This window comes from Capsicum annuum, chromosome 1 (genome assembly GCF_002878395.1).
Source record: "Capsicum annuum cultivar UCD-10X-F1 chromosome 1, UCD10Xv1.1, whole genome shotgun sequence".
NCBI lineage: Eukaryota > Viridiplantae > Streptophyta > Magnoliopsida > Solanales > Solanaceae > Capsicum > Capsicum annuum.
Genome location: NC_061111.1, coordinates 136,429,107 through 136,444,080, shown reverse-complemented (window position 1 = coordinate 136,444,080; position 14,974 = coordinate 136,429,107). Strand labels below are relative to the sequence as shown.

Genomic DNA, 14,974 nt, shown 5'->3' with positions numbered 1-14,974 from the left:
AAGACGTTTAGAATGGACACATGGTAGCTGTCAAAAAAGCAGATGCTGAAATTGGCAATACAAGTCTGAATGTGAAAGATGTTGAAATAGAACCTGAGCAGACGGTGTCTGAAACACTATATGCCAGTGATGACTTTATCAGAGAAGGCATTAAGATAGATGTACTAAAATTTAAAGTCACTAATCAATCATCTATCGTATCAAAGTCAATCATCGATGCAGAGAAAATATTAGAAGTTGATGAGAAAGCTAAGGATTAAATGAATGATGAAGTTGAAAGAAAAGTCTCAGTTTCAGATGGAGAGACATACAATATTGAAGAGGTAGAAATGAAATCTAGTGGATGATCCTATTATAGTGTCGAGGCTTCAGGAAAAATTGATGATCAGATTGTCATCAAATCAATTGAGAAGGATGGTATAGATGAAAACTCCTTGTATCACAGAGTTGTATCAGAAGGAGCATGTTCTAAGATCTTGATTATTGGAGTACCAAACTTATCAATCAAAGATGTTTCTCTAGATAGTACAACTATCGGGAAGTTAAGAGAAAGGGGGAGCTAGAAAATTAAACAAGGAGACATTTTACGTGGTTCACAAAAACCACAAAGAAATATTACCAACCTAACCCTTTACAAGGATGAAAATTTTGTCAATAAGTCTTCATGTTTCTTTGCAGGCTAAATTACTGATGGGAAACCTTTATCACATCAAGAAGGAAGAGGAATTAAGAAAATATTATTGAGATCTTCACCAAGGCATGTTCAAAAGATTCGATTAAGCTCTTTTGTAACAAGTTTAGGGTATATAATGCCCCGATTTTTTGAATCAAAATGCTACACGGTGCTCATGACCCCGAGGGACCACAAGCTAACCCATGACTGATATCTGTACCTGTACACTGCATAATATACATATAATACGTGGAAAACCTAAACATGTAGGCCATAAGATTCAACTGAAGAGATATAGTAACATCCATGGGGTATAATGAGTACCCAAAACAACTGAATATAAAACTGAATACTGAATCTAATAGGTAAATCTGACTAAGTCTGAAAGCCTCTAAGTACTGTCTGAATCAGGAGTTGAAGGAATATGTCTCCAACTAACTTCGTAAAACTGAACTGAAGTAATAAATGAATAAATCAAATCATATTATCCTCGAATGGATGAGGACTCATTGCAACATTGAGATTGGAAAGCTACTGCTGGTCTGGAACTTGTGGTTCTGGACCTATGGTGTAAAATGAAAAGAAAGCACTATAGCATAAATGCATCAGTAAAACTGGAGTACTGAGTATACGAGTGAGGTAGGCTAATGCAAAGAGTTTACATACATGAATAATGCTAACTGACTGATTGATATGAACGTAAGAGTACAAATATACATACATAGTAACTGAGATCGTGAGTATGTGGTAACTAAATCTGTACGCTAATACATGACTGAAACTGTAGTTCTGATAACATGAGCAACTGTGTCTGACAGTCCTAAATCTGGTAGAATTCTCTGAGTCCCGTTCTATAATTGAATTTTGACTGTATCTACCAGTCCTGGTATACTTATATCTGAAGAACTGTCTGAGTTCTTTTACTGAGACTGATACTGAAACTGTGGGAGGTAGTTGTTTAATCGACATGCCCCATGTATACTATTACGGCTAAGCTGGGGTCCAATATCTGCCCCGACTGGAAAGGTGTCAATACCGCGCCACTAGTAAGGACAGTTGTAAGTGATCCTTATTTGGCAGGTACCCACACCATGAACTGGCAGGTGAGTTCCCATCCTTGGGTTCACTCGGTGCTAAATTCTACTCCCATCTGAAGAGACTAAACATGATTAAACTGGCTGTACATGGACTGAATAACTGACATTCGTTGACTAACGGAGTATTACTATTATATGAGAGTTAACTGAGATAATGAGATTTCTGATGTTTCCTGAGTCACATGACTGACTGAGTTCTATAGAGTATAGCTTGACTGAGATTTATCGTGGCACATGACATGGCTCTAGGCACACAACTATATTTTTTTTGGGTACAAATACCCCCAGGACTCGATAGAAGGAAACTGACACACATGACATGACTTGATCACAAGATTAGAGTCCATAATTCACAATATTATAAGTAGGGGATAGTATACTTCATGTATTTATTCACATCTCAACATGGTAGGGAGAGCATGGATACATTTCGTGTATATAATTCATATTTCCATTATCATACATGCTTCATGCCACAACAACAAAAACAAATAAATAACATGGAAATTCATATGGAAGTGTATAGCTAATATGGACTTGTCATTTAGATATCATGGAATCATGTAATTATGGGTTTCTAGCATCCTAGTCATTTTATCAAACACCTTCCATGCATTCTTTAAAGCATAGGTGGATTTCATACTTGCATCACATCAAACCACCTAAAGTTCATGTTTTTCAACTAACAACCACATATATTTCATGAAAACATCTTTAGATATCATTTTGAAACTTAAACAACAATCATCAACATGTACATGCTTATATTACCACAAAAAGTTTACAAAATAACATCTAAAAACATGGTTCTTGACCTCTATGAATGGATTGGATCCATATATGAACACTATGCATACCTTAGATTAAGAATTCGTGGAATCTACGATTGAAGTTGCTTGAAGCTTGAAACCCCAATGGAAACCCTAGACTTGTTCTTAACTATTCTTGAGTGAATTTTGATAAAATTAATGTAAAGGATTGCTTTGGGGATTCAATCCCGTGTTTTAATAGTATATATAGGGTTTTGTGAAGTTACCTTATTGCCCTTGAGGAGTTTAAAATGAAAACTAAAAACTAGGCAAAATTTATCCCGATTTAGGGCCCCGCGCTATGCGGAGCTTGGTAAAATTCCAATTATTGTGACCTGGAAGATTGGCACAAAGAGGGGATATCGCTGAGGCTTTATGTAAATTGACGAGTGCCATTTTGGCCTCCGGCGACGTACCATGCACTGAAATGGCATTCGTCTTACAGCAAAAACTTAAAATAGCCACAACTTCTTCACCGGGTGTCTGTTTTAAGCAAATTTGATATCGATCGAAAGCTTATTAAATTATATATCCATTGGTAGGTCAAAGGATCAAAAATTCATAGTATAATGAGAGATATGCTTGTTTGAAGTTGACGATACCAATATCCTTCTCAAGAATTCAATCGGTAAGGAATGTTTTGATTCACACAATAGCTAGGACATATTTGAGACCTTAATTCACATAAAACTTGATCATGAAACTACCAAAAAACCATGATTTACTATGCATGAGCTTGAAACATAGAGCTAATATTGAGTTGGATTTTTCGGGGTATTACAGGGTAGCTTCCCAAAAATCACTTTAAGGGGTAGTGTGAAAAATATTAAAGTTGATTTTTTGGATAACATAGATTTTCTAGTAAAATTTTTAGAATATCTAGTGTAATTTCTAGAATAATCATGTTGAAGAAATAACTAGATATTCTAGGTAATTCTAGGTAGAATAATCTAGAAAAAGATAGTATAGTTATTTCATATGTGTATTTCAGAAAGATCTAGATATTAGATGGTGCTAGATATTTGAGGAAGAATTTCATGGAAGAACATAGAACAACACTATAGATTTGTAGTATCTAGAATTATCCCTGCACAAGTATAGATAGGGGATGACATTAGGTATTTGTAACCAACTAAAGAAGAACTCAAAACAATCCAATTCAAGAGGTCTTCTTCCATAATCAATTTTTCTTTTCTAGCTTCTTCTTCTTTATTTGAATCTTTTGATCTTAGTTAATGATTTTGGGCTAGCAAAAGGTCTCCCCAATTACGCCTTTATTCTACTATTTTCTACAATCAGACACAGAATCTTACACTGTTTTAGGCTATTTACAAATTTTTCTTTTAAATGTGTCCAAAGTTAAAACATGTTGTTTGGTTGCAAATGTCTATAAAGCATTAGATTCTTGGATTAATATAGTTTGTATAGCTATAAATTTACCCTTTATCAAAATATTGATTTCTAGACATGCCACTGTATATGGTCTCTTTGCATCAAAATGGGCTAAGTAGATTACATTTGCAGAAAGAATTTCTTATGATATGGGAAAAAACATACCACCATCGGAAATTTTCTTAGTACACATAACATGATTTTGTTCAATCTTGCTTCTCTATTTCTTATATCCGTCAGGTAATCTGTAAAGTTACTGATAACTTAGTTTGTGCCTTATGGGAATTATAGGATTTGATTTTACAGCTGAATCTGAATTAGTTGGAAATTAAATTGTTAAATCGTTGATTTGGCCGATGATGGCATCCATGCTGCTCTTTTCATTTTGTCTCTACGAACTCACTTTTCAAAAGAAGTACAAGCTGCTATCCAATACTTTAGTCAGTTCTTTGGAAACAAAATTAGTGACTATATGATTGTGGTCTTCACTGGAGGGGATGAGCTCGAAGACAACTGCTCTTTGAATGATCACTTAAATCATTCCTGCCCTGAGAATTTAAAGGTAAAATAATATGTAGAGATTTACTGGCGGATATATTTGTACCATAGCCTTTGGAATTAGCTGACTGATTCTACTAAATAATATACGGGCATTTTAGCATTTATCTACTCAAAAGGTTTCTTTATTTTGTTCCAATTTTGGACGATTTCTTGATCTATTCAGCTAAAGAAGAATTTTCATTGGCTTGTTGTGTTTCCTACCTTAACCATGTCTCAGGCAAGAAAAGTTTTTAGTTTGTGGGATGAAGTAGAAAAGAATGTTCATACTTTTTTTTTATTTTATTTTTTCACAAGAGTGTGCAGGTTCTTCAAAAAATAATTCTTCCTACTATTACAGGAAGTTCTTAAGATGTGTGGAAATAGACTAGTGCTTTTTGACAATAAGACAACTGATTCGATGAAAAAAATTGAACAACTGAGAGAACTTCTTTTCCATGTGAATATGGTTGTACAAAAGAACAGTGGAAAACCATATACAAATGACTTGTTCGAGGAAGTAAAGGTAATGTATGAATCAATTTGTAATTGGTTGGATTTCATTCCATATTACGCATTAGTTTTTGTAAAGAAAAGGGAGCTATGAGGGTATCTCGTCATCTCTTCTTATTTATAGAAGATGGAACTTCATAATGACTCGGTGGAGGTTAATTGTTTGCTTGGAGATTTAAAGCAAGAGGTAATTGAGTTGAAGGAACAACTACAGAAGTGATCTTTCGAGGATCAACATAGGCAAATAACTGAATTGGTAGGTACCACTGTCGACACATTTTGCTTCCATTATCATTTGAAAACATCAGTTGTCAGTGCAATATAAAATACTCAGGTCATTGTATGTCCAGTGATTTGTTGGATTTAGCCTGTAACTATAATCAATAGTTAGTTTAGAGTGAGTGTGTTACTTGCAACTGCTTTTTGCTAGAGCAAGTTTAGCACGCTAAGAATTATAGTTTGAAGAAACAAGCTTTTGCAGGCTCTCTGAGCTCCTAAATTCATAATTTTATGTTGTTAGATTGTCCTCTCTTTTATTCCCTTTTTAGATACTTTATGTCTAACAGGCAGTGAGACAACAGTGGAACATACGATTCTATTCCAATCTCTATTTTCACAGAGAAGAGCAGACTAAAAAGGTAACATTGATAAATTGCTTCTGTTTTGGTACAATATGTTCTTGTTTCTGCAAGCAATTAATTGTAGAAATCATTTTTCACAAACTACATCAATACCTGATATCAATTTCTACTTCCGACACTCTATTGCTAGAGCCAATTTGCAAATTTTGATAGGGTACTAATTGAATATTATTAAATGAGAAATTTATTTGTAAATTGCATTCAAAAATATTGTCAAGCATGAATATTAGATTCTTTTATTTTAAATGCTAAAAGTTAATTCAAGAAATTTTTATATGAGATAAAAGTTAGTTAACTTATAATTAATTCTAGCTTTATTTGGCGATGCTCTATGAATTCATAGATAGTTCCCTTGAGCATTTTACGGCCCTCTCCTTACATATTTAAAAGTTTGAATCTAAGATGAACAATAACATGCATAGTCTTGAAAAGCAGTTGGAGGATAAGCGCACTGCTCGGTTAGAGGCAGAAAAAAATGCAGAAAGCAGAATTCATGAATTGAAAGATAGCTTAAGGAAAACTCAAAGGGAGACTGAGGAACTCATAGGTATGTGTCTATTTTATAAGTTATTTGCGTTATTTTGGAAAAACTAGAACTTCTATTGAGGTTATCTTCACACTCTTCTCTACCATGTAGCTTTAAAGTCTGAAAGGAAGATATGTTGGTTAGAAATGATACTTTATTGGGTTCTTTATCAGTGCCAATTACTATTGACTTGGGCCATGTTGTTTATCAATTATTAGTGAATACTGAATTAAACATACTTCTTAAGTTCCTTCTGGCTTATTGTCTTCAAAGACTTTTAGGTTGTAACATGTTTATAATTAATAGTTTGTCTAACTACGCTTGAATTTCAAGAATGAAAATGAGTACGTTGTCAATTTATTATAGATTTTGGTATGACGGTTTAAGTTGGGATGCGGCATTTACTGGTAACGCTAAATTTTCTAGAGTTCTTATCTTAGTGGGACGGCTTTCGAATCATATCATCTTGGAAGAAAATTTGAAGTGTTTGTGGTTTTTTTTATGGAATTTTTGAACTTCATTTGTAGTAATTTTGGAGTTGTTATTTTCTTAAGTTACGTATTTTAACTTCATTTCCGTCAGTGTTATTGTTTAGATCAGAATTCTGGGTCACTCCCATTTTTTTTCCAAGTTAAAGAAATTTATTGGTTGTGCTTTGTCTCTTGTTGTCGTAGGGTAAAGTTTTGACTTTTGTTCATCCTTTTTTGTTAGATGGATGAATTAGTCAAACGTAGCTCATAAAACTGCCTCAAATGTTGAAGTCATGTTTCATTTGACGATGATATGATCTCCAAAACTTTCAGCTGAAACATTTCATCTGTTCATATAGTTACTGGGCAATTTAGCTAAAAGTGACAAAAGAGTTTGAAAATGAGGTGTAGGTGACTCAAGTTTTAATAATTGAGTATAGGTGAAAATTACTTGATTAGTGATTAAGAAAGTTGAAAAAGTTTGAGAATAGACCACAAGTTTTTTAATTTACACTTTAATCCAAATGTTGACCTAATATAACTAGAAATGGAGGGAATAAAAACGTGTGTTTTCTCTCTCCTCTCATTATTGTTGTTTTCTCTCTCTTCGACATTTTTATTGTTCGTTGTTGCTGCTTCTTTATTCATCATCTTGCTCTTCATTATCATCATCTTATTCTTCATTATCATCATTATCTTCTTGTTTATCATTGCTGTTGTTGTTACCACTACTGCTGTTACTTGACCAATTTTTTTTAGGTCAAATTTAGTTTCGTACATCACTTTGGCATTACTTCATAGGCGACACTGGTAAGTAAAATGATGGATAGAACCATAAATATGACCCCAACAAAAGATTCATCTATTTCAATAGATGAACTATTTGTTGCGATAGATGACTCATCTGTTGCAATAGAAGACTCATATGTTGGATTCATGTTTATGGTTCTATAGTGCTGTAACATGAATCGAATAGACAGGTCATCTAATGCAATAGATGAGTTACTGTTGTAATATAGGAGTCATTTGTTGTCACAGATTACTCACCTATTGCAAAAGAACCTGAACTCGATTCCAATAGATGAGTCATTTGTTGCAACAGGTAACTAATCTATCCCAACAAGTTATTTATCTGTTGCAACAGATGTATAATTTGTTGCAACATATGAGTTAATTTTTTCAATAGATGAATCATGTGTTAGAATCAACTTCAGGTTCTACAGTACTGTAACATGAATTACCAACAGGTGATTCATCTGTTGCAACATATTATTCACCGATTGCAATAGATTACTCATCTATTAGAGTTCATGTTACGGCACTACAAAATCACTATTAATTTTATTATGATGTCATTATTAACTTTTTTAACAAATGTCTTTATTTAGGCACCACAAGTTGTAATAGAAAAACTTGTGTTGTTGTTTGTTATGGACTTTAATATTTTTAACTCATTGTTGTGAACGTAAATGTTATTATTTATTATATAAAATATCTTTTTTCTTAACTTGTGCATCAATAAAAAGAGGTAAAATAGGAACTAAATACAATAGACCACAAAATTATTTTCAGCAGACTATCTATCTGTTGCAACAAATGGACATTTACTGGAAGAACACAATATAGTTCATCAAAATGAAATGTGTTCCTCCAATAGATGACCAATATGTTGCAACAGATGGGTAATCTATTGGAGCAACACAATACGGTTCTAGCCACAAACCCAACAGATGACCAATCTGTTTAAACATATGGTCCATCTATTGAAAGAACGCAAAACTCTTGGTATTGCTACTGGATCTAAAATTATTCCTTAAGTACAACCATCGACATGTTTGTTGAGAAGAAGAAATAGACAGAATAAAAATTAAATATGATTTAAAAAGTCAAACTCGACCAAGCATAAATTTTTCATTAAACAAAAACAAAATATATTAGGGAGGTAGATATGTTATAGAAAAATAAAAATACATACGCTAAAAGAAAAAACATCACCTAATTATTATTATTATTGTAACACCCTGAGAGTATAACTTAGATGCCACATGGTGCTTACGGTCACAAGTGACCACAAGCTAACCCATGAGCTGGTACCTGCTGTGATCACTGAATAAAACTGATAATAAAAGATACACATATGCGGAAAACTGAAAACGCCATAAGGTTTAAATACTAAAATATCTCTGAAATTATAATCCTGAAAACAACCATCTGAAAATTGATAATAATAATGACAAACTGATTGACTATCTGAAAGTGTACGAAAGCCTCTAAAACTGACTGAATAAGAGTTGATGGGATAGGCCCCAACTAACTCCAACTGTCTAACTGAAATAAAATACTAAAATAAACATAATTAGTCCTCAAATTATGAGGACTTACCACTGCTGCTGCTATTGATGCGCTGGAATAGCTAAGTGCGGTCGGGAACCTAAGCTTCCGAACCTATGATATGAGATATCATAGCTCAAGAAACGAGTATGCAGTTAGTACTTTGAATTCACTGGTATGGTAGATAAGGTTAGACTGATATGCATGGGTTATGTGCGAGAAGTAAATAATGACTAAACATCATGAGATAACTAAATAACTGATATGAAGGCGTGAATGCTGTAAAATTTGAGAATGCATGACCAAGCATATAATCTGATTTTGAAATAGTCTGTAAACTGCAATATTGAAATACTGATACTGAACAACTGATAACTGTATGCTATGGTCAAGCAAGCCTGAAACTGAACTCTATACTGAATACTGGAATGAGACTGTGGGAGCTAGCTATAACCGATATGTCCCAATATACTATCAGGGTCCAACCTGTAACCCTACTTGGAAGGGTGTCAGTAACGTGCCATGGGTACTAACATTGGTTGTGTGGATCCACTAATATGATATCCCGAAGGATGAGAGTGTCATGTCTAACTGACGGGGGACCCCTCAAAGTCTACGGTGGCGTCGTAGGTATGGAACCTAGGGACTTCTACTAACGTATCAAGCCTACTGATGGGGTAGACAAATGGATCTTGCCTAACTGGCGGGGGAGACGCCATCCCTATGTTCACTCAGTGCTAAGTTTCACTCTCAACTGAAAAACACTAATTTCTGAATTGAACTAATTATGACTGAACCAAAAACTGCTCATATTAACTCATTAGGGGATAACACATATGGTTTATATGATATCGTTCTACAAATACTAAAACTATGTAAACAACTAAATTTTCGAGTTCATAACCCCCAGGACTCGATAACAATAACGGTAGATACATACTAAAGCTTTAAAAGCAAAATAAGTAACCATTGTTCATAATCTAACAATTTAGGCATTTCATCAAACACTTGGGGGTCATGAGTTAAAGCATGAGAATAGTTTAAAATATATAATAATCACATGGAAACTATAATAAACCATAAATTAGGAATTTATCATGAAAACATCATTATTTCATCATGCAAGGCTTAATCTTGACAACAATTACTCGTAAACATCCTGTAAAACTCAAAACTCATATCGATTCATGGAGATAATTCATTGTGAATATGTAAATTCATGATTTAAATCTTAAAATGGATTCTTGGATTTCATGGGTGAAAAAGACCCATGGATGAACATCTAACATACCTTAATTTAAGAATTCGTGAAGTTCTTGGTGGTTTCCTTAAAACTTGAGCTTGAATCTTGAAGGGGCTAGGGTTTGTTCTTGAGAGAGAATGCTTTTCAATTGAGAGAATTTGAGTAAAATATGACCAAATATGCTTTTAGGGGCTTTAATCTCGTGTTATGGACCCCTTGGGTGAAGGGAAATAACCCATTTGCCCTTTAAAATTTAGAACAAAAAGCTAAAAAAAATAAGGAGGGTGCGCTGAGGGCTCTGGAGCACAGAAATAGAGCGTGCGCTGCAGGCTCTGGAGCATTGAAATGGAGCGTGCTCCGCGGTATCATCGCGCACTGCTTTAACTTTGGACGTCTAAACACGTCCTTACGCTGGTTCAAAAATTTTAAAACTCACACGAGATGAACTATGGACTACCCCGATCATGATTCAACTTAAAAATTAACGTTCTGATGTTGGGAAGGTCGAAAATAAATTCATCAAAGTTGAGGGCTTTAGAAATGACTAAGTCTTAATACTTAGTGAAATATTCTAAGTCTTGGATCCCTTTAACATGCAAGAGTAAGCTAAAATGAGCTAGGATCTTACATGGTCTTATAATATCTCCCTCCTAGGAATATTCATCCTCGAATGAGATTGATTAAGATGAGAAACACTGAGGTATTGAGGTTACATGCTGGGTATTCATAACTGAAGACATGATTACATGACTGAGTCTAAAACTTGGTGAGTGACTGAACTGATTCATGAATGAATGTTATGATGTAAAGATGACTACATGGCTAGAACTGAGAATGGAAAAGAAATAATCTAAGGAAAACTGTTTCCTTGAGTTGAGTCTGAGTTTGCAGAGAAAAGGTGAGGGTAATTGATTCATATATTTGCTTCTTCTTCCCAAGTGTCTCCCTTAATGGACTGATTTCTCCACTGAGCTTTGACCAATGGAACTTTTTTATTCCTTAGTCTGCGAATCTGGCGATCTAAGATTTCAACTAGGAGTTCTTTGTAAGAAAAGCTGTTCTGAATATCTAAGCTTTCTAAAGGAACAACGACAGCGGGATATCCAATACACTTCTTTTACAAAGAGACATGGAATATTGGGTGCATTGACGCAAAATCTGTAGGCAACTCAAGCTCATAAACTACCTTCCCATAGCGACTCAAGATCCTGTAAGGGCTAATATATCGAGGGCTGAGTTTTCACTTCCTGCCAAATCTCTTCACTCTTTTCATGGGAGAGATTTTCAAGTAAACCATATCTCCAACCTCAACCTCAAGATCTCTCCTCCTCACATCCACATAAGATTTTTGTCTGCTTTGGATTGTCTTAAGACTCTCTTTGATTAGTTGAACTTTCTCCAATACATCAAATACTGAATCTAGCCCTATCATCGCGGTATCACCTACCTTAAATCAACCAATAGGAGATCTACATCTCCTTTTATAAAAAACCTCAAAAGGAGCCATCTGAATACTGGAATGATAGTTGTTATTGTTAGCAAACTCAATCAATGTCAAGTGATCATCCAACAACCCTTAAAGTCAAAAACATAAGCTCTCAATATGTCCTCGAGGGACTGAATGGTCCTCTCTGCCTGACCATCTGTTTGAGGATGAAAAACTGTATTGAGATGAACTTGGGTACCAAGACCCTCCTGAAAAGTTCTCCAAAAATGATAGGTAAACTGAGTATCCCTATCTAAAATAACAGACAACGGAACTCCATACATCCTAACCAACTCTCTAATATACAGCTTGGTATAGTCCTCGACTAAATAAGAGGTATGGACTAGCAAAAAATGGAATGATTTGGTCATTTTGTCTACAATAATCCAAATTAAATCATTCTGGCGACGTAAACGAGACAACCCTTTCATAAAATCCATGTTCACCTATTCCCACTTCCATGTGGGGATGCTGAACTCTTGCATAGTTCTACTAGGCCTTTGGTGATCAACCTTAACCTACTAATAATTAGCACACTTGGCTACAACCACTTCACTAATAGATTTCCTGCAAATTATGGTACATCTTAGTGGCGCCTGGGTAAATAGAGTAACGCGCACCATGCAATTCTGCAAGAATTAGTTGTCAACTCATCAACACACAGTACACACAGTCTACCTTGGAAATGCAACACACCATTTTCCCCTTGAGAGAAAACCTATACTTTCTGATCTTTGACTGACTCCTTCAACTTAACTAGACTGGGATCCCTATCTTTCTTTTATTTTACTTCGGCAACCAAAGAAAATTCCGAACTATTCTGAACCCAAACACTACCCTCAGCTGAGTCAACTAAATGAACGCCTAATCTAGAAAACTGATGAATCTCCTGAATCAGCTTCTTCTTATCACCCTTAACATAAGCCACACTACCCATAGAAAATCTACTAATGGCATCTGCCACTATGTTGGCCTTTCCCGGATGATACAAAATACTCTTATTATAGTCCTTCAAGAATTCTAACCACCTTCTTTGATGGAGATTTAACTCTCTCTATGAAAATACATAGTAAAAACTTTTGTAATCTATGAACACATCAACATGCACCTCATACAAATAATGTCTTTAAATTTTTAGGGCAAAAACAACATTTGCTAACTCAAAGTCATAGGTAGGATAATTCTTTTCATGGGGCTTAAGCAGTTTAGAGGCATAGGCTATGACCTTACCTCTCTGCATCAACAGACAACCCAAACCAACTCAGGAAACATCATAGTAAAAAACAAACCCATCTGAACCATCTAGCAAGGTCAAAACTGGGACTGAGGTAAGTCGAGTCTTCAACTCCTGAAAAACTCTTCTCACAGGAATCTGACCACTGAAAGTTGACTTTTTTTTCTAATTCAATCTAGACATGGGGGATGTAATAGACTAAAACCTTTCAAAAAATCATCTGTAATAGACAACCTAATCCAAGAAACTCCTAATATCTGATGGAGAAATAGGTCTAGGCCAGTTTCTCACCGCTTTAATCTTTTGAGGGTCAAATCTAATGCCATCACTGAAAATAATATGGACAAGAAAAGATACTGATCTTAGCCAAAATTTGCACTTACTGAATTTGGCAAACAACTGGTGGACTCTAAGAGTCTGCAATACTATTTTGAGATGGTCTGCATGATCATTTTTCTTACGGGAATAGACAAGGATATCATCTATGAAGACTATGACGAACATGTCCAAGTACTGATTAAACACTCAGTTCATCAAGTCCATGAAAGCTACTGGGGAATTTGTTAAACCAAAGGACATGAGTAGGAATTCAAATTTATCATATCGAGTTCTGAATGCTATTTTTGAAATATCACATAAAGACTCTGAGTTGATGATAGCCGTATCTGAGGTCTATCTTAGAGAATTAACTGGCACCCTGAAGTTGGTCAAACAAGTCATTAATTTTGGAGAGTTGGTACTTATTCTTGATTTTGACTTTGTTCAACTGACGGTAATCGATGCACATCCTAAGAGAACTATCTTTCTTTCGCACGAAAAAAACTGAGGCGCCCCATGGGGAAACACTGGACCTGATGAATCCCTTATCTAAGAGATATTTTAGTTGTTTTTTTAAATCCCTAAGCTCAACTGGAGCCATTCTGTAGAGAGGAATAGAGATAGGTTGGGTATTTCGAAGAAGGTTTATTTCGCAGTCAACTTCCCTTTTGGGAGGAACTCCGAGATGATCTTTGGGAAACATATATGGAAATTCCCTCATCACTGAAATGGACTCGAGACTGGGAACTGCTGAGTCAGTCTTTAAATCGAACAAGATGGTAGACACACCCCTTGAATATCATTTTCCTCGCTCTATGGTATGAAGCAAGATAACCCTTAAGTGTTGAACACTACTAGAATAATGTAAATTACTTGGAGAACTTTTTTGCAGGAATTTTCTATGAATTTTCATGCAGAAATATAAAAATCCTAAATTCTAGAACTTTTTACATGCGGAAAATATTTCCCCAACAAAATTGGTAGGAAAATTTGACGCCATTTTCACAAAATTATTACTTGAAAAATTATTTGGGACAACGAATCTACAAGTATCATTTTCCTGGGTAGATTCGCAAGTAATGAACAAAAACTATATATTTTGTTAGTTTGCAGGAAAATCCCAAGGTAAATTTACTTTTCGATTTACCTAGGGATACTGGCTTGGGGATTTACCTAGGAATATATTTTTATGTGATATTACTTGGGGATTCAAGTTCTTCGAATTTTGTTGGGATATGTTTCTTGAAGATTTACATGGAAATTTTGTTATTTCAAGTTTAACTGAGATTCTTTTGGAGATATACTTGGCAATATACTACTTGAAAATTTTGTTTCTATAATTTTACCTGTATATCAAATTTATATATTTCTTTTTATAAATATTAAAAATGATATAATTTAACTATATTAAGCAATCAAATGATATTTATTTTTAAATAATATATGTAAGTGAGTATGTTTAAGTATAATTATTTAAAAATAATTTAAATTATAAATATCACAATACCTTTTTAAGATATATCAACTATTGATAATAACTCTTTTTTTTTTTAAAAAATTAGGTGTAGGGGAAGGGGAATGGGGAAGGGGATTACAATGTGGGGAATCAACTCCCCACCAACAAGGTGGAAATTTAGGTAACTAACCAACTAAGGGCTTATTTGTTTGCTCTTAATGGAGGTCTGAATTTGAATGGTTCAGACT

The 14,974-nt window shown here is 34.5% G+C and overlaps 1 pseudogene; it reads left to right on the top strand.

Moving 5' to 3' along the window:
* Positions 1 to 20: 20 nt before the first annotated feature.
* Positions 21 to 6,995, top strand: LOC107858320 (annotated as a pseudogene).
* Positions 6,996 to 14,974: the final 7,979 nt, after the last annotated feature.